At 36.8% G+C, this 19,755-nt stretch overlaps 1 protein-coding gene across 1 annotated transcript in view; it reads left to right on the plus strand.

Moving 5' to 3' along the window:
• Window positions 1–19,755, plus strand: part of ZNF804B (zinc finger protein 804B) — a 486,583-nt gene that overhangs the window by 225,028 nt on the left and 241,800 nt on the right. The gene's annotated exons all lie outside the window — the stretch shown is intronic.

Consider the following 19,755-nt stretch of genomic DNA (forward strand, 5'->3'; position numbering starts at 1 on the left):
TAATCCCAGTTGCTCACAAGATAAGTATTTTCTCATGGTAAACTTAAGAAATCTCAAACCAAAAACACTATATCTCTTCACAAATGCGGAGTTCCTTTTGGGTCAGTCGAGTTTCAATCAATGTTAACACATTTTTCCAAATCTCATGGGAAGGAAGAACTTTCATTTAATTTCCCATACACAGTGTTATGGAGTTTCATTTCCCAAATTTGTTCTCAACTTCATCAGCAAATCCTTAGATTAGGATTATATTTACTGTTTTTAATTTATTTTCTGTGTATACATGTTTTACTTCCCAACTAGATTATAGGCCACCTGAACAAAATTAGTTTCTAACTGAATCTCATGACTGAAGCTCAGAGAGGTTAAGGGGCATTGCTCAAGATTATATAGCTTTTAACAAACAGAACAGGAAATTGTGTTGCCTGAATTCACATTCAGTGCTTCGTTATAGTACTCATCAACTGCTTAGTCATCAGAATATTACCTGTAAAAAAAAAAAGTAAACCCATATTTTAATGTTCAGCCAAAGCTGGTAGTTACTAATTCTCCCTTATTATGGGGATTCTCTGTCTCTCTCTTTTTGTAATATTCAGGCAGCAGAAAAATGCCTGAGGGGGGACAAAGGTTCTTAGAATTAAAAAGAAAGAAAAAAAAAAAAAGATTTGATAGCTTGAGAAACTTTTACATTGACTGGGAAATATTTGCTTACTGAAAACATAGTCTCCACAACAGCATTTAATAGGGTTTTCTCACTATGCTCCTGAAAAATAAAATTTTCTTTAATATTACTTTATTTTTCCACTCAAAACAGAGCAGATGTCTCTGCTGTGAAGAGTTACATCTTACAAAGCTCTCTCTTCTAAGGGCTATATTTCTTGTCCACCATTAGGGAGCTAAAATTATTATGTTTTTCAAACTAGAGTCTAAGACTGGAAAGGGCATGTAAAATTTAGAGCTCTTTAAATTCCACTTTGGAACATGTTTCCTCTATAAAACGTTAGATTTTGATTGCTATGCTTCTGCTCAGGAAAAGTCCAGGATGTTCTGTTGTATAGAAATAATTTATTGCACAAATTTTTGATAAAATAAAAATACAGCTATTTCAGTATTTTATCCTGGGAGTAATAAGATTTTATCAGAGAAAGGTAATTTTAAATTAGGCATGCTCTTGAGAGCAATTAAGAGAGAAGAAACATGTGGGACTTAGAAAGCTAATATTCACTATAAAAAGAAAATCTCTGGTGAATAGTATGCTTCAAAATGAAGCACTGAATCTACCAGTGTGGTCCTTGAGTTTTGCCTGATGGTGGACAGCTAGCATCTGTGCAGTGTAAGGGCCCCACGGGTGTAGAAAATACTTTTCCTTCTGTACTCAAATTGGAATATCTGAGACTCTTAATTGTCAGGCCATATTTTAGATAGCTGTTTTTTTTCATTTTTTCCACAAATTCCAAGTGGTTTATGAAAATCTAATTTAAATATGTCTGCTCACTTTTGTTCTGAATGATTACTGAAGGGCACGGAGATCTGTGAGTCAGTATTTTCTCTACTTTGTTAAAGGGAAGATTGCTGGATCAGGAGAGTCTTCGGAAGAAAGCTTATAGGTTGCTTTCTTAATTCTTGGATGAGAGCAAGATAGCAAAGAAATGCTTAACTGTTGTTAACATTCACTTTTTTTTTTTTTTTCTTGTCAGTGACAAAGAACCTGGGTACCATGTGTGGGTAAAGCAAGACAAAATTAAGAAGAAGAAAATAGCTTGAGAAAGAAACTAGAAGAGGAACCTAGTATTTTAAATAATAACCCATCTTAATCCATGTTAATACTAAGACAAATCTCACATACTCTAAGAGAAAAAGTAACTAGACAGAGAAGTAGACATACACACTCAAAGAATTGACTTCCCCGGAATTTTGTCATCAGTGACATTCAGAGAAGTTAGCCTTATCTGCATGTCTCACTTCCGAATCCATAAATACTAAACATGTATCACAAAATAAAGCCCTGTAATAGTTTGATAGGAATATTTGTTCCTTCATTTACTGGAACTCCTCTGCTGATTCTACCCCTCAATCTTGAATATTTGGATAGGTGAGTGGTGGCCACTTTAGATACCGTTTCAAATGCAATCTCAACAGTGAACAGTGTAGTATGAGTCTCTCCTGTGGTTCTTTCTCACTAGTGAGCTTGATTGGTTCAGTTTGTTCAAATACCCAGCTGAACCAGGCACCTGGGTGGCTCAGTTGTTAAGCGTCTGTCTTCGGCTCAGGTCATGGTCCCAGGGTCCTGGGATCCAGCCCCGCATAGGGCTCCCTGCTCGGTGGGAAGCCTGCTTCTCCCTCTCTCTCTCCCCCTGCTTGTGTTCCCTCTCTCTCTGTGTCTCTCTCTGTCAAATAAATAAAATCTTAAAAAAAAAAAAATTACCCAACTGAAGAAACTACAGCCTTGTGTTTAAGTCCCTAGTGAGAAAATGTGCTAAGATGATGGATGTCTTCCCTCCCTGAACACAACGGTCAGTACATCTGGACAGGAACAGATTAGCCTTCCTCCACCTCAGAGTCAAATACCTTGAAAATTCTGCTTTATGGGGGATGCGGATATGAAATAATATCATTCATGAAGTTCAACTAAATGAATACTTATTTAAAAATGACACTTTGGCCTTTACATTGATTACTTCATCTTTAGGAACCATTTCAATGTACTTGAACAGTTTACCAAAATTTAATAATTTCCTACAGGGCATGAAATGTGCCCTAATCTCAAAGTCTTCCCAATTCACTAAAGACAAATCCATTTGTTATGACACAAAACACTCAAGATTCGCATAGATTTGCATGAGGAATAAATACCCAGGAAATCCAATGGAGAGGTAATGTCTTGTGCAGTGCTTTTCGGTGAAACCTCTTGTCTGACCATTTTTGATTCCCATTTTAGCTCCTCCTTCCTTTCAGACCTCGGCTCGTGTACACAGGGTTCCCTCGGCTGTAGCCTCCTTTGTACTGTCACTTTCTTTTCCACGCTTGGAAGAGGAAGTTTTAAACTGAGAATAAATTGTAGTGAAACCAAGTTGCCGTAGGATTCCTAACTGCCAAACTGGGGGCAGCATCCTGCCAACTGGAAGGTGTCTGGAGCTGCACTTTGAGCCTCACCGTATGTCTTCTCACACCCCATGCCTCTGCCTGTAGATGCTTCACATTGTACATTAAAATAGCGAGGACTTACTTGCCAAGCAGCTGTGATTTTGCAGGGCTCTCATGTCTAATAATATCCTGTTGAATAGATGAGATGTAACTTAGACCCCATGAAACTAGACTATGAATAACCATTTATTTGCAGTTGAAAGAAAGCAGACATGATTTCTTTTCTTGGTGGACTTTACCCCATATTCTTATTTATAATATTAGATGGTCATTTATTTTTCAGGCTAATATTTAAGAGAGGAGTATGTTTCCTTGCTTAGCTCTTGCCAATTTATTATTACAGACTTTGCTAGCACCTGCCTATTGAACTAACAATTCAGCCCACTAACTTAGGGCTTCTCTTCCTTTTATGTATCATGACGCATGCAAATGATACTTGTTTGACACATTGTGGTAAAAATGTGACCGCCGCTAGGGCTCTGTCCCTTGCAGTATCTGGACAATCACTACCTTCACACAGCTTTGGATGTTCATTTATAACCAGTTGGGAGGCTCTATAACACCTCTTCTCTGGGACTCACTGAGAAAGCTATTACCCTCTTTACAGTTTCCAGGGTCTTCTCACAGAAGTCTCTGTCTTTGAGGGTGTCCAGGAGTGTCTTTTCTCCAGGCAGAGGATCCAGTCCTTCCAGTGATCTGGAAGTCCTGACTGACAACCCTTTCCACACAGCTGTATGATCTACACGGCCATCAACTCCCCCTCATTTCAGTTAGATGTCATGATATTAAAGATTCTCACATGTTAATATTTATGGGGAATATCTTTGGAGCTACTTTTTTGTCTCAATCATAATTACCCCAGAAGAGAAGAAACAAAGAAAACCCAAAATAGTAGGTAGACTAGGAAAAAGGTTCATCCTATTCTATCATACTCTATCTTCTTTCTTGTTTTCCTTTTCAAACTAATCTTCCCATCAAGTTCACAGCAGGAATTCAGAGGAGATTTTCAGTTTGTAAGAGCACAAGGAAGGAGCCTGGTTACCACCCCTTTAATAATAGCTTGGAGGATGACCACATGGCCAACTGGAATTCAGTGAAAGGTGCAATGTTTATTCCCCCCAAATTAACTCATGCTAACTGAAATTTCTTCCCAGTTTCTGATTCAAATATGCAATGTCAGTATCTCTTCAAGTCAGTTGTTAGCATAGGCTTTTATGCATTCCAGTTATTATCAACCTTGGGAAAAGAAACAGAAACATACTGAGTGACATCTGAAATTGTTACTGCTTCTTATAACATACAAAACTAGTCCCAAAGAAATGTTTGAGAGATTTGGAACATCCTGACAAGCACTAAGAACCAGAAGTGTGGCCCTAGGCAGGATTATGAAAACACTACATTTGCTTTAGCTTGAATCCCAAATATCCACTAATCTTTACATTTCTTTGGTCTCTGCCCTGCAAGGTCCTTTTGGAGTTCTCTTTCAAAGAAAGCCGTAAAGCTTGGTGGCAGGAGGACTCAGGTTCTGAGGTTATCTGTGGGGTTGTCTCTTGGGGGGAGAAAATTATTTCAAATCTCTGCACCATACCCAGGTATTGCTACCCAGCACCAAAATGCTTTGATGATTAATGCTAACAGGCCATAAAGTATGTACCTGTATTAACCCTACCAATTACGAAGTGTATCTTAACAGAAACATACAGTCCTCATTTCCAGCCTGTTAGGGAACGGTTAGAGATGAAAGCTTTCAAGTAGCAAGTTACACCATGTCTCTTGAGGTAGTCACACAGCCCAATGTATGTATGTATGTATGAGAAGTAGTTAAGTGGGCTTAACTACTTCTCAACTCTTTTCAATTTTCTTCTCAGTGCTTACTATACAATTTGAAAAAGTGATCTAATGATTAGTCTTAAACCTTTTTATTGACTCTCAAGTACTCATAAATTGTGTTTGAATTACTAGAACCAAGAGATGTTTTAAACCTGCAAAGTCAACTCAATTGTGGCAACTTTTTGCTTTTAAAGGGAATTTAAGTGGGTGAATGTTGTTTTTTTTTTTAAAGATTTTATTTTTATTTATTTGAGAGAGAATGAGAGACAGCATGAGAGGGGGGAGGGTCAGAGGGAGAAGCAGACTCCCCGCCGAGCAGGGAGCCCGATGCGGGACTCGATCCCAGGACTCCAGGATCATGACCTGAGCCGAAGGCAGTCGCTTAACCAACTGAGCCACCCAGGCGCCCTTAAGTGGGTGAATGTTGAACTCACGGAGGGGCATAGGCCTGGGTATTTATAATTAGTTAAAAGCTAAATATAAATTAAGCATGTTATAGTTTGAGCTCTTAGCTTGCTATTTGCTGTGAAACTATTATCTACCTTGGAAACTGACAGGCTACAAAGCAGTTAAAGCAAACTCTACTAGTTTACATTATACTACAGGTGCATGTGCTCTTCTTTGGATTTTCAAGGTATCGTATATGGGGGACTCTTCCAGAACTAAATATAATTTTCTTTAATGCATTATATATAAAATCAAGCTGCACTGAGTTGATGCACATAAATGTGTCTTTAGTAAGACACATTATTTTAAAAAAATTACATGTATTCTCTCTTAGAGCAATTTCAAACTACTGTTAGGAGGTTGGAATGATATCGATTGCTCTTTCCTCACTGTTTATCAAAATGAAACGCCATTATTTCTTATCCTTCAAAAGCAGTGATGTATATACCACATTTTCTTCATTCATCTGTTGATAGACATTTAGATTGTTTCCATATCTTGGCTGTTGTGAATAATGTGCAATGAGCATGGAAGGGCAGGTATTTCTTCGAGATCCTGATTTAAATTCTTGTGGATATATATCTAGAAGCAGGGTTATTGGGTCATATGGTAGTTCTATCTTTAATTTTTTGAGGAACCTCTGTACTGTTTTTCCTAGAGGCTGTATGGTTTGCATTCCCACCAACATAAGAGTTCTGGTTTCTCCACATCTCGGTCAACATGTTTTGCTTTCTGTGTGTGTGTGTTGTTGTTGTTGTTGTAATGGCCATCCTAATGTGTGAGGTGATAACTAATTGTGGCTTTGATTTACATTTCCCTGATGATTAGTGATTCTGAACAAGGTTGCTTGTACCTATTGGCCGTTTGTATTTCTTTGGAGCAATGTCTTAAAGTCCTTGGCCCATTTTAACATCAGGTTATTTGGTTTTTTTTGCTATTGGATTGTAGGAGTTCTGTGTATATTTTTATTATTATCAAATACGGTTTACAAATATTTTTTCCCATTCATTAGATTATCTTTTCGCTCTGTTGATTATTTCCTTTGCTGGGAAGAAATTTTTCAGCTTGATATGGTCCCGTTTGTCTAATTTTACTTTTGATTTTTGGGCTTTTGATGTCCTATCCAAGAAAAATCATTGCCAAGTCCAATGTCATAAAGACTTTGACCTATGTTTTGTAAGAGTTTTATAATTACAGGTCTTATATTTAAATTGGTAATCCATTTTGAATTTATTTTTGTGTATGGTGTAGGATAAAAATCAAATTTATTTTTTTTCTTTTGCCTGTGGATATCTAGTTTTCCCAGCACCACTTCTTGTTTTTCTGTTGTTGTTTTATTTATTTAAGTAATCTCTACACCCTACATGGGGCTCGAACTCATGACCCCAAGATCAAGAGTCATGTGCTCTTCCAACTGAGCCAGCCAGGCATCCCCCTGGCTCTGCTAGCACCATTTCTTGAAGAGACCGTCTTTTTCCTATTGTGTATTCTTGACACTCTTGACTGTGACAGATCAGTTGACTCTGTATGCATGGGTTTGGTTTTGGGCTCTCTATTCTGTTCCATTCATCTATATATCTGTTTTTATGCCAGTACAATACTGTTTTCATTACTATTGCCTTGTAATATATTTTGAAATCAGGAAGCCTAAAGCCTCCAGCTTTGTTTTTCTTTCTTAAGATTTCTTTGGCTATTCAGGGTCTTTTGTGGTTCCATATGAATTTTAGGATTGTTTTCACTATTTCTGTGAACAATGCCATTGGGATTTTGATTGGATTGCATTGAACCTGAATATCACTTTGGGTAGTATAGACATTTTAAGAATATTGTCTTCCCATCCATGAATAGGAGGTGTCTTTCCATTTGTTGGTGTCTTTAATTTCTTTCATCAGTAGTTTGTAGTTTTCAGTGTAACAGTGTTTCACCTCCTTGGCTAAGTTTATTCCTAAGCATAATATATTTTTGATATTATTGTAAATGAGACTTAATTTCTTTTTCAGATAGTCCATCATTAGTGTATAGAAGCACAATTTTGTATCCTGCAACTTTACTGCATTCATTTATTCTAATAGTTCTATTTCCTAATAGGATATTCTAATTCCTATATGTAGGATCATACCATCTGAAATATTAATATTTAGGCATCAGTAAGGAGTAAAGAGTTCACAAATAAAATAAAGAAAGAGTGGCTATAAAGGCAGGAAGAGGGTGATGAGAAGTCAACAAAATCCATGGGACAGAGTTTCAAAGAGCAAGAGATCAAATAAGGTAAAGAAAGCGTTGACTGGAAAGTGTCCACTGGCTTACATAAAAAGCAAATCACTATTTGCTAATAAGCTGATGATAGAATTAACATGTCTAAATGCTGGAGGAAAGAAGCCAAAAGAGAAGGAATATTTGGAAGATAGAGAAAGAAGAGTCTTTAGTGTTAGCTCTCTCAGGATGCTAGATAGGACAACTTCTGCACAAAGGAGGAAAGAATGACCTTAAAGTAGCAGAGGGATTTCTTCCATTGTAATAGAGCAAAATATAAGCAAAGATGCAATAGGAGCCTGAAATGGAGAGAAAAAAAAAAACCCCAGACACTTAGATTTCTCAGTCTTCTTCCTGCCCTGCGTGAGAGTAATTAAATTTTGTAATGATGATAACCAGTCACTAAAACTGCAGACCCATTTATGAGGATGCAGTGGCCAAAATAGGGAATTTTATTTGTATGGATTTTTCCTCCCCTTTTTTGGTTAGATTTAGGAAGAGAGGACCTTTCCCAGATGGGTCTGTATTGGTGTGTATGGACTTTAAGTGCCGAAAGAGAGAATATCATGAAAGAAACTGTTTTCGGACAAGACAATTTGTGTGTGTGTGTGTGTGTGTGTGTGTGTGTGTGTGTGTGAGACAAGACCCTAAAACCATTCTTGTAGGGATCAGTTCAAAGCAGATGCAAATGTTGGTCTCCTCTCTGGGAGAGTCAGACTATTCGCCAGCCCAGTGCCTTTACTTACCTTACTTGGCACAAGTGCTTGTATCCCGTAGTGGGGAAGGTCCATCAGTTGGTCAGCTCCTTGTCTGGCTTCTCTGCAGACATAGAAGGCTATACCAGACTAGTGAAATTGTTAATCCTCCAGCCTTTTATTTCGAATTTGTTTGTTCTTGTGTGTCTAACAAAGATCTTCTCTAAAAAACAAACAAAAGAACAAACAAACAAAAAATATTGGGTTGCCTGGGTGGCTCAGTTGGTTAAGCATTGGGCTTGATTTTGGCTCAGGTCATGATCTCAGGATTGTGAGATCAAGCCCCCCGTTGGGCTCTGTGTTCAGTGGGGAGTCTACTTGAGATTCTGTCTTTCCCCTCTCCCTCTGCCCCCCACCCCGTTCATGCTCTCTCTCTAAAATAAATAAATATTTAAAAACATTTACTCAACCCATGATTCCTGGGTTCATCATGTTTATCTAGCATGGGACCTTTGAAATACTTGGGAGGCACATAATTATACAGTGGTTCATTATGATATGTGATTTATTTATTTATTTTTAAAGATTTTATTTATTTATTTGACAGAGACACAGCGAGAGAGGGAACACCAGCAGGGCAGGGGGAGAGGGAGAAGTAGGCTCCCCGCAGAGCAGGGAGCCCGATGTGGGACTTGATCCCAGGACTCTGGGATCATGACCTGAGCCGAAGGTAGTCGCTTAACCGACTGAGCCACCCAGGCGCCCGATATGTGATTTATTTAAAATATACCAATGTATAGCATAAATAACACAGGTAGTAAGGAATACCTGGAAGTGAGTATTTTATACAATAACCTTACCCCATTTATTTGCAGGAATATTCGGTGGTTATAAATAGTAACTTAGCTCCTGTGACATGGAAAGCCAAATTATGTACTAAGAGTGAGCAGACAGTGGGGGATTTGGAGGTTTCAAGGTGAGGGGAAAGCATGAAATGACACCGTGGAGAAGGCAAGGGAAATAGGATTGCTGGGCAGCTTGCAAAGCCAGTGGAGGTTGGAAAGTAGTGTGACAGACTGACCTGATTGTGTGCAGTTGTTAAATTTGCATGCTCTCGGTGTATTTGTACTGCTATCCGCGTGGCTTCGAATGCCCTTTTCTGCTTCATCTTCTTCATTAAATGAAACGTGATCCTTTAAGAATCAACTCATATGCTTTATTTGTTGTGAAACCTTCCCTAATTATCAAGCAAGGTTTGCCACACAGTAGACATGCTATACATGTTTGTTGAAAGGATTAAAATTATGCTTCCTTTGTGCTGACGTTTTCACAGTGATTTTCTGATGTTCTTTGTGCTTCAGTTTCCCTACCTGTCAAACATGGAAAATAGCAGTGCTTATTTCATAGGGCTGTTTTGTGGATTAAATGAGTTCACACATAAAGAACCTAAAGTGGTGCCTGGCACCATTTAAGTGCTCATTTAAATTTAATCATAATAATTAGGATTATCAATGCTATTATAATTATACTTAATTGTATTTCTATCATTTATTTGCATGAATCGATCTCCTACTAGACTGCATATTACTTATCAAAGTTGTCTTTATATTTTCAAGAGTTTGGTATGGACTGGAGACAGAGCTGACACACTTGTTCAGTGTTTGTTGAACAAATGAATGACAGTGGGTGAGCGTGTGTATGTGTGTATAAAGCTAATATTAATAGGTGAGTGACATTTGAGATGCAATGTGGTGTAAAAGGGGAAAAAAAAAAAAAAGAAACACACAGGCTTTGGAATCAAACTGAGTTTCTAGCTGGCGGATCTGAGCAAGTTGCTAATTTTCCCTGAGCTTCAAGTTGTTTATTTGGAAAACCAGTATAAGGGTACTCAGCTCATGGAGTTGTGGTGATGATGGCATATATTTTTCACCAAAGAGGTACATGTTTGGGGATGACTCTTACTACCACCACCAGCTTTCTCACACGGCTCACTGTTGTCATCTTCATGGTCACTTTTTCCCTTTCACTGATTAGACTTACAAGAAGACAAAGCACCTCAGGAACAGCGATTTTTCTATTTCCTAAAATAAAGCTTTCATTTTAATTAGATTCTCCATCCAGTAATGTAATTATTCTGAGTGGTAGACGTTGGAGTAAATAGTTCTGCTTAGCAATTTCGCATGGTACGATGCTAGTAATATTCTGATTTTTGCCTAAGTACCAGGAGCAGGAATTCTGTACAAAAACACCAGGCTTGATTTTGATATAAAAATCAGCTAGATAAAGAGACTTATTTTGGGAACAAAACAACTAAAAATATCAGGGTTATGCTTAAGTTACCAGCTGCAAGCATTAGTCATGACTCTGCTACAAAAGAGTTAATTAAGTTCTTTGGGTGAAGGAGGCGCAGAAGGAAGTCAAGCACAGTCTTCTGAGGAGATGAGTCACTGTGATCATATCAGCAGATCACAGAAAGGTTGAAAAACATTCTGACTCCTGGTTGGATGCTGTCCTGCAAGATCAGCCTCTCTCAAAAGTCACTGACCAGTAGGAAGCCCAGAGAAAAATAGCTGAGTGCTGTCTTAGGCCTCATGAATACTTAAGCAGTTTGAATTTTCCTATTTAATTTTACCCATCCTATATCAAATTGTTAGATGAGAGAATATTTTGATTTATTAATTAACATGTACAGTTGGTTATAACAAAGAAAACAAGATGAAATATAGTAGATCCATGAATACTTAACTTTTAGCCTCATGGTTTCCTGCCTCGACCTCATTTTTCTGCTTCCCCTCATTCATCAGTCTTGGGTTCTATGATTCTAACCTTAAATACCATACCCCATCTGGTCCTGCCTCATTTTGCAATTAAATTTTAGGGGAAAAAAAGTGGCTTCCATTTCTCTTGTCTTTTTCCTAAGTCATTTTAAACAATATAGGAAAAAATATCATTCTTGAACCCAAATTAGTCACACCAGTCCTGTTCAGATGCTCCCATGGGCTTCCAGGCTCAGTCACTAAACATTAATGGCCCTTAAAAAAGGGTCATTTGGGATCTGACCTTGACTCTGGCCTTATTGACTTGTGGTTTCTGCTTCCAACATTATGCTCAGCTACAGTTCTAGCTGTTAACTGTATCATTCAGCTTCCTGCTGATGTTCCTTTGTATGTACAGTGAGCCTTTCCTGCAATGCCCTTCCTGTGGCCTTCATCACTTGTCAAATGCTGGTTCATTCTTCAGAACCCTGCTTACACATTCCCTCTGCTGTGAAACTCTCCCTGACTTTGTCTCTGCAGACTCAGTTACTCACTCTTGTGCCCCACATGCCACCACGCACAGTTCTGTTAGAGTAGTCTCGCCCTCTCTTATCAAGTATTAATGTAACCACCTTCACCAACGGACCTTGAGCGACTTAACGGCACAGTACATTTAACTTGCTCTCTTTCATATCCAAAAGACTTGACCCAGGGTAGAAGATAAATACAATTTTGTTGAACTGAAGTTACAAATTATATAATACGATAATGAAAAACTTCATCAACATAGTAGAATAAATGGAAGCATAAATAATACATACTATTTCTTTCTTTGCTCTGCTGTTAAAATTTATAGGGTATTGAAAAGGCAAATATTCTCTGCAGGCTTCCATTTTCCCCAGATTTACAGAAAGAGTGAATTAGGTAATATCCAAGTCCCATTTTTTAGTAAAAATATCTTGTAATTTTAAGACTATATTGAGACCACTGGAATAAACTGAATAAACTTTCTATGTCTCTTAAAATAGCGGCATAACCTTTTTTCAAATTTGTATCATATCACGCAAATTTCAGATTTCAGACTAGTCAGTTACTTCCTAGAAGGACTGTTGAAGGTGAATTTATATCTTTAGGTAAAAGGCAACCTTTTTAAAAATCAATGTGGTTTCAAGGCTGAGATACATAAAGGGAATGGGTTTGTCTGGCATAGCTAGGTTTTATTTCATATTAGCAAATGCTTATAATATTTCTATACTAGGTTTTGGTTTTTTTTTTCCCTGATACAACCTGTTCTGTGGCTTGGAGGCAAACACTGTGTCACTCATTTGTTTGCAACCTTTCCTTTCTGGAGTATGAATAATATATTAGCTAAGTTTCAGGCCAAGATCAAACAAGCTATTTTATTTTGAGTTGAAATAAACCCCTTCCTATTAAATATGATAGGACTAGCTAATCTTCTGCAACATTTTTAGGTGGCTGATTTTTTTTTTTCCTCAAGTTTTATGTCCTAGTGATAGAAGTATTTCCAAGAAGGCCAGAAAGGACTTCAGATCTTTGTGGCTTCAGTTGTGAGGATTGTATGCCTCACATACACAATTTTTTTAATAATATATTCCAGAGAACTGAAGAGCGTGTGTTTGAGTGTGTGTGGGTGTGCGTGTGCACGGTGTGGGTGTGTGTGTGTGTGTGTGAGTGTGGGTGTGAGTGAGGGAAGCGGAGAGAGAGAATAAAGAGAATGTATTAAGGGAAAAAATCTCAGACTCAATAAATATATAAATACTGAAATATTTCTGGAAAAAATCCACTAGGTTTTAAAGTAAATATTATATGTCAGGAACTAATGGGAAATAACAGTAATGAGTGTTTCATTTTATACAAGGCAGACAATATAGATTTATTTGCTTTCCATTCTTTATCTTAGCTTCGAAACATTTGAAAATTATAAGATCACCCTTACTTTAATAAGGGTGTTTGTATCTAAAAAGGTGTCACATTCAGAAATGGGACCATATACATAAAGCTGGGTGTTAGAAGCAGTGCAAATACATGGTCAGAGAGGAGGCCTGAGACTTCACTTAATGAGCAGCCTTCAGGATGAAAGTTAGTTTGAAAACAGGATGGGCATCAGTGAGTAGAAGATATATGTGAAATTGTTAGAATTCTCCAACATGACCTACCTGGGGATGCAGAACCCTTTTCCTTAGTAGGAAACAAATATATTTCCTTTTACATTAATCATGAAATTTAAAACATGAATTTTTGAAGAACGTATTTGAGTATTTTCTCAGTGAAGGAAAAAAACTGCCTTCTTAGATGAATGATATAATGAAAGAGATCTAAAAAAGAAATACTGTTCCAAAAAGTAGTTAGGGTTAAGGTTAAGAATATAAATTAAGGAAGTAAAGAGAAATTTATTAATAAACGGTGAGAAGCCCTTCTGTTTTGAACCTCAGAAGTTTTCAGTAATACCAGTTGTGACATTAACCATTAGCTAGGTAAGGAATTAATTATGAACATCATTGATTGCATCATTTTAAGCATTACTGATCAGTAGTATAGCATCAGCAATTACAAATACATGTTTATTCTTTTTTTAAACCACATACAAAATATATAAAATATGTTAAAATAAATAATTTTTGACGTACAATTGATCTCTTCCTACATATTCATATCTCTGGTATTTGACATTGAATCCCAGCCAAATTATTTCAAAATTATTTTTTGTTTAATAGATTCAAGAAGCATTTCTTGAGTATCACAGGCACTAGGTTTGGTGGATATTGGAAATAATAGATTAGTAGCAGGCAGTTTCTGCCCTATAATAGAAAGATTTGCAGAAAAATATTGTTAAACAACTACATCAAATCACATCCACTGAATATAATGCAGCATCCTTGAAAACATTGTTTCTTCTTTTGTTTTATATCACTTATCAGAAAAATGAAATTAAGAAATCCTTGCATAATTTATTGATGATTCAGCCATCTACCTGCTCTCATAATATGCAAAATTTTGATCTGATAGCTTAATCCTTATAAATTTTCTATTCAGAAAACTGTAGGGACTGAATCTCTCCAACAGCACATTGTACATTCACAGAATCACCATAGATAATTACATTTTGAGGATGAGATTATATGTGCATGAGCATTCTGGGGAAACAGGATGGTGAAAGCAGTATTGTAGAAGACAGGATTTTACCCAGATTTTCAACAAGTGTTCTAAACCAGATATCTCTTATTTTTTATTGCACAGTCTATTTGGAAAAGACCCACCTGCTCAGAAAGAAAAAATCAACATGATTGCTGTTGTAATTATCCATTCAGAGGGGATGTTATGTGAGCAGGAATATCACAAGCAATTCAATAAAGAACTCTTTTGGTAGGTTCCATCACTAGTAATGAATAGAGTTTAATTTCATTTCATTATAGTTCAAAAGCCTCCCCCGGGTATAATTCTGATGTCTTGCCATGGGAGCCAATTGTGTTATTAGAATAACAAGATGGTGTATTTTTTTAATCACCTTCATTGGCTTTTTATCTTGACAATAGTGGAGATTTTGCGTGTGTATGTATCACACGTTATGGAATATAGAGGAGTTGAGTGAGACATAAATCTTTAGAATTAAAGCCTGGGAGCAAAGTGTGTGTTCTGGATGAGGCTTTAAGTGACAAGCTTCTGATTAGTGTTTCTTATTCTGAGGCAGTTTTTTGATCAACTAACAATCAATTAGGCTTCTAGATATTGCTTAGCTGGCATGGTCCTATTTCAAAATGCAAAGAGAAGTTTCGGCAGATTCCAAAATCTATGAATATATGATTCAAGCATACTGGACACATCCAAGTACTGTATTTTGTTAGTACATTGGACCTACAGTATATGGAAAAAAAACTATATACTAGGATCTTCGCAGTTATTCCAAATAGATATGACTCATTTGTTATTTATGGTTTGAAACTCTTCTCCTCTTTACAATTTTTGATGCTGATTGTAAAACTAAGCACAGGATTCCAGTTAAAAGCAACAGAACAAAACACAGTCTGAGGCACCTACAATGCTCACTGCGGAGGAGCACTGAATTTTAACTTTGTATTTTCTGAAAATCAAAGCAAAATGAGATGTGTGTTGGGATGTATAGTTCTTAGATTTCCTGCACTGAAATTTTGACCCATCCACTTCTTTTCCAACTCTCAAACATAAAAATGGATAACAAAATCCCTTTTTAATATTTATATATGATTAAAATAATTTAAATAAATTTAATATTTAATAATGTAGTTTTATATACTGGAATAGAATATTTAATAATATGGTTTTATATGATATATTTAATAATTCAATAATATCATAGGACCACTGTGAGAATTGCAGGTTTTACTACATATAAGACGTTTAAGCACACATTCTAAATACTCATTATAAGCTCAGTGAATATTAGCAATGAATAATAATCATAATAATATTGATATTGTCCGACAAAGGAAAGTGCAGTCATTTATATAGTGAGTTCCTTCCTCCCTCTTCCTTCCCCAACAGTGAAATTTGAAAAAGCATCTATGGCCAGGGAAAACTGAAGGGAAATCTTTTAGTGTAACACGTTCCTTATTTAAGTGTGACATTCAAAAAAGGCACATGAATATATTCTACATGAGTATGTGTTTTTTTGTCAACTCTCCACAGAAACAGACCTTAGCATTTACGCATAACACAGAAAAGCCTTTTCCATGGCAACATGTTGCAACAGTCCAGTGTGGACACCTGACTTTCTGTTGATCTACAGTAGGCGTAATAGAGTAAGCTGTGTGAACTTGGCCGTGCTGAGCACATTATGCTACCCCTGCCCATCACTGGGCGTCTGAAGTAGCCTCTGCCTGGCCCGGCCGGAGTCACTTCCAAGCTGTTAAGCAAAGAGGTACTATTCCATCTGTTGACTACTGTGACCTCTATATGCTTGAAGTTATCAGACATGAATTAGCTGGAGTTGGCTCTCTGTTGCAAAGACGTGGAAACCAAAATTGTTTTCTTGCTGTGAGGCTTCATCTACATTCTCACATTAGTCAGGCTCTGAAATGCCCATGGGTATAGTTGATATTTTCCTGCAAAATGAGCTTTGAATATATTTAATTACTTGCCACATGACATGGATGAGAAGTTTTAACCTAAAGAAAATTTAAGGACAGATGGTATCAATAAATCATTCTAGCCTCCCCTCCCAAAATTAAAAAAAAAAAAAGAAAAAAAAAATCTGTGTGAGTCCTATGGACAAGGTCCGAATTTCAGTAGAGTTATGTTCAAACTGGACTGCTAGCGCTGGCTCCTAAAAATAATAGTAGGAATAAAATAAAACTGCCCATTTAATATTCCTATTACAGACTACCTAGTATTTAATGTTGACAATGTCCTATGACGCCAGGTTTATGCTTTTAGTTGTTTCACCAGCACGTAATAAATGTCATCACACTAGAGAAAGCTGTTGATTGTGATATCTTTTGTATTTGAACCAAATCATTTTAATTCATGTATCAAATTATCTAAATATAAATTTTAGAGTATTGCTATTTAAGACTTAAAATTAAGATTCAAAGTTTTATTAATTTATTTTTATTTTATTGTCTTAAAAAATATTTATTTTAGAGAGAGACTGAGCATGAGTGGGGGAGGGGGCAGAGGGAGGGAGTATCCAAGCAGACCCCCCACTGAGCATGGAGCCCATTCCGGGGCTCAATCTCAGGAGCCATTAGATCGGGACCTGAGCCGAAACAAAGACTCCAATGTTTAACCGACTGAGCCACCCAGGTGGCCAAAGTTATTTTTTAGGTAAACTATTCCTGCCAGTGGGGTCTACGTGTGATAAAAGATCACAGAAGGCTGAGAAAGGTGTTATACTTTTTCTAGTTTAGTTCTCAGCTCTAGATAGTAGCCAGTTTAGGTAAAGAACACAGATTTTGGCCCTGGATTCAGGAAGAGCACCGGACTCTGCTTTATTACTGACTTGCTTGTGCTTGCTGCATACAGCAATGTTCGGGCATTTCTGAAAGTTCTCTCCCAAAATTCTAACTTTGGGAGATGGAAGAAACCTGTATGAGGAGTTTCTTGGGGGATTTTTCAGAGAGAAAACTGTTAAAAGTTGTCTCACTTTGGAGAAGATGTAGGACTTACCTACTTGATATTGATTCAGATCGTGAAAATAATTTGCCTTAAAATGTTTACCAAATGAAATTTTTCACTACTGACACTGAGAGATATTTAAGGGTTTGAATTGCTAATGATTTCTAAACTTTGTTTTCCTACATAATTAAGTTGCAATCTCTCTACGTCTTAGGGGGAAGAAAGACTCCGAAGTGAAATGAGCTCTGATTTCAGCTATAATAATTTGGGACCAGTGCAGAGCTGACCTTCCTCTTAAGGATAGGATAGGAATGTGTTCTCTTTATTGAGTTCCTCAGTCCCTTGTAGGTTCCCCAGTTGAATCAGTGATGACATTGAAATCTAGAGCTTCTGAATGAGTTTGATCATCTCCAGCTTCTCAGGTAAAAAATCTCTCAAAACCACTTTGTTTCATAGATGAAAATATATGATATTTGTATTGTGGGGATATGAGATGGGAGCAGGTTTTTAGAATATTGGTAAGAGGTAGCAAACTACTGCATACAATATACACACAAGACACTTTCAATTGTTTCTAAAAAAATATGATAGCATATTCATTTCTATACTCCATTATATAAAATATGCCCTTTTAATAAATTTCTTCACACAGGAATTGTATGTGTAAAACTAACATGAAAAACCAAGATAGCTATAAAATAAATTCAAGTCAGAATGCTAAAAGAAGAAACTTGAGATTCTTCTTAAAAACAACAAAAACAAAAACAACTTCTAAATCAACTCACAGTTGTCTGACATTCCTCCTGATTAATGCCAGGGTTCTCTGAGGCATACTAATAGGATAAACAAGAAAAAAATGTTAATTTCTTGACATACAGGCAAGGGTCATTTTAAAGATTTGCGTGCTCCAACTTTATTGTTTAATCACAAATACTTGCAGCCTGAGGCAGAAATGCCTTCAGTGTGAATTTTATACAGTTATACACTGTAGTGTTCATATCATTGTACATCATCAACCTTCATTGTTTCAAATACAACAAAATAAAACTAACGTCTACTTTTAATTACAAACACCGAATTATTTTTATGTTTAATTAAATGGAATAATTTCGGAGTGGGTACGAGAGTACATTTAGTTATGAAAGTGCCCGAAACGATTTCACTGAGAAACCTAATATAGCATCAGCCATAAAGTGTCATGGTTGATAAGAAACTCGCTGAAAGCTGTTCAAAAGACTTCTGTATTAACTTTTGCAAATGCACTCTTTAAATCCATAAATCTTTATGGGAACACATTTTAACAAATGTACTGTGGTTTATATTTAAAAGCACTGTGCAGTTTATAGTTAAAAGCAATTATGATTCCGTCTCTCTGCTGATCCGGCTAAGGGGAAGGTGTTCACAAAACTACAACATTTAAGAACAGTAAGGATTGTTGTTTAAATTCAGGACATTAACCACCCTCCAAACTGGGTCAGCGACCTCCTTGTAATAAGACCAGCTTCACTGAATACATAGTAAGGGACAATTAGGAGCTAAAATAAGTTAATAGAAAAGAAGACATCAAATGTGGGTGGCAAGAATGCCTATTGCCTGTGTCTCCAGGATATTTCTTACCAGTGCCTCAGACTTAGAAGAAACAAATATGTCACCCCCTCTCCACAACTCTGCAAGTTATTTCTTCTTTTTCTTATGCTGTGTCCATTCATGGTGTCACCCTCTATCCACTGTTCAGATTTGAGAGTCATTCTGAAGTCCATTCTCATCTGCCTTCTTCTGTATCCAGACAAATCTCAGTCTTGAATTTGGTCCTTTCTGCTCTTGTCTCTCCTTGTGCTTTTCCTGCCTTCAACTGCTGTCTCTCTCTTCAGCCCATCCTCCACTCTGTGGCCAGAGTGAACTTTAGGACCACAGACTCCGATGGTTTCCTGAAGCATGTGATCATTTTCCCATTTCACAGAATTAAGTCCAAGTCCCTTGGCATTCTTTAATGTCTGTTCCTTCCAGAGCATTTAAGGTTCCATAAAGAGCATTCCTGAGTATATGTTCTAGCCATGCTCCCTGTCTCAATCGACTCTTTTCTGACCTTCTTGTTGTATCCCAGCTGTTACTCTCTTGTTTTCAGATCTATGTACATCCTGAATGACCCCCCATCTTTGCTGCTTGATAATATATCCATTATTTAATTTACTTCACATTATACTTCTTGTCTCCAGCTTTTTAAAGAGTTATTTGGTCTCTTCTTTGTGTATTTTGTGGCTCCTATTATGTGACAGGTTTGTATTAATTATTGCACTGTATTATCACTTAATGATTTGCCCTTCTGACTCTCCTATACTCAAAAAAAGTATCTTACTCAATTTTGCATTTCATAGGCTAACTCTGACTTTGTTTCTTTTGATCCATATTTATTGATTGAAAGATTAACTGGCAATTGGGAGGCCTAGATTTTAATTCTGACTTTATGCTAATTTACTACTGGAATCTAAACAGGGCACTCAATTTTAAGTATCTTTAGA

The sequence above is a fragment of the Neomonachus schauinslandi genome, chromosome 12, assembly GCF_002201575.2.
Source record: "Neomonachus schauinslandi chromosome 12, ASM220157v2, whole genome shotgun sequence".
Classification (NCBI taxonomy): Eukaryota; Metazoa; Chordata; class Mammalia; order Carnivora; family Phocidae; genus Neomonachus; species Neomonachus schauinslandi.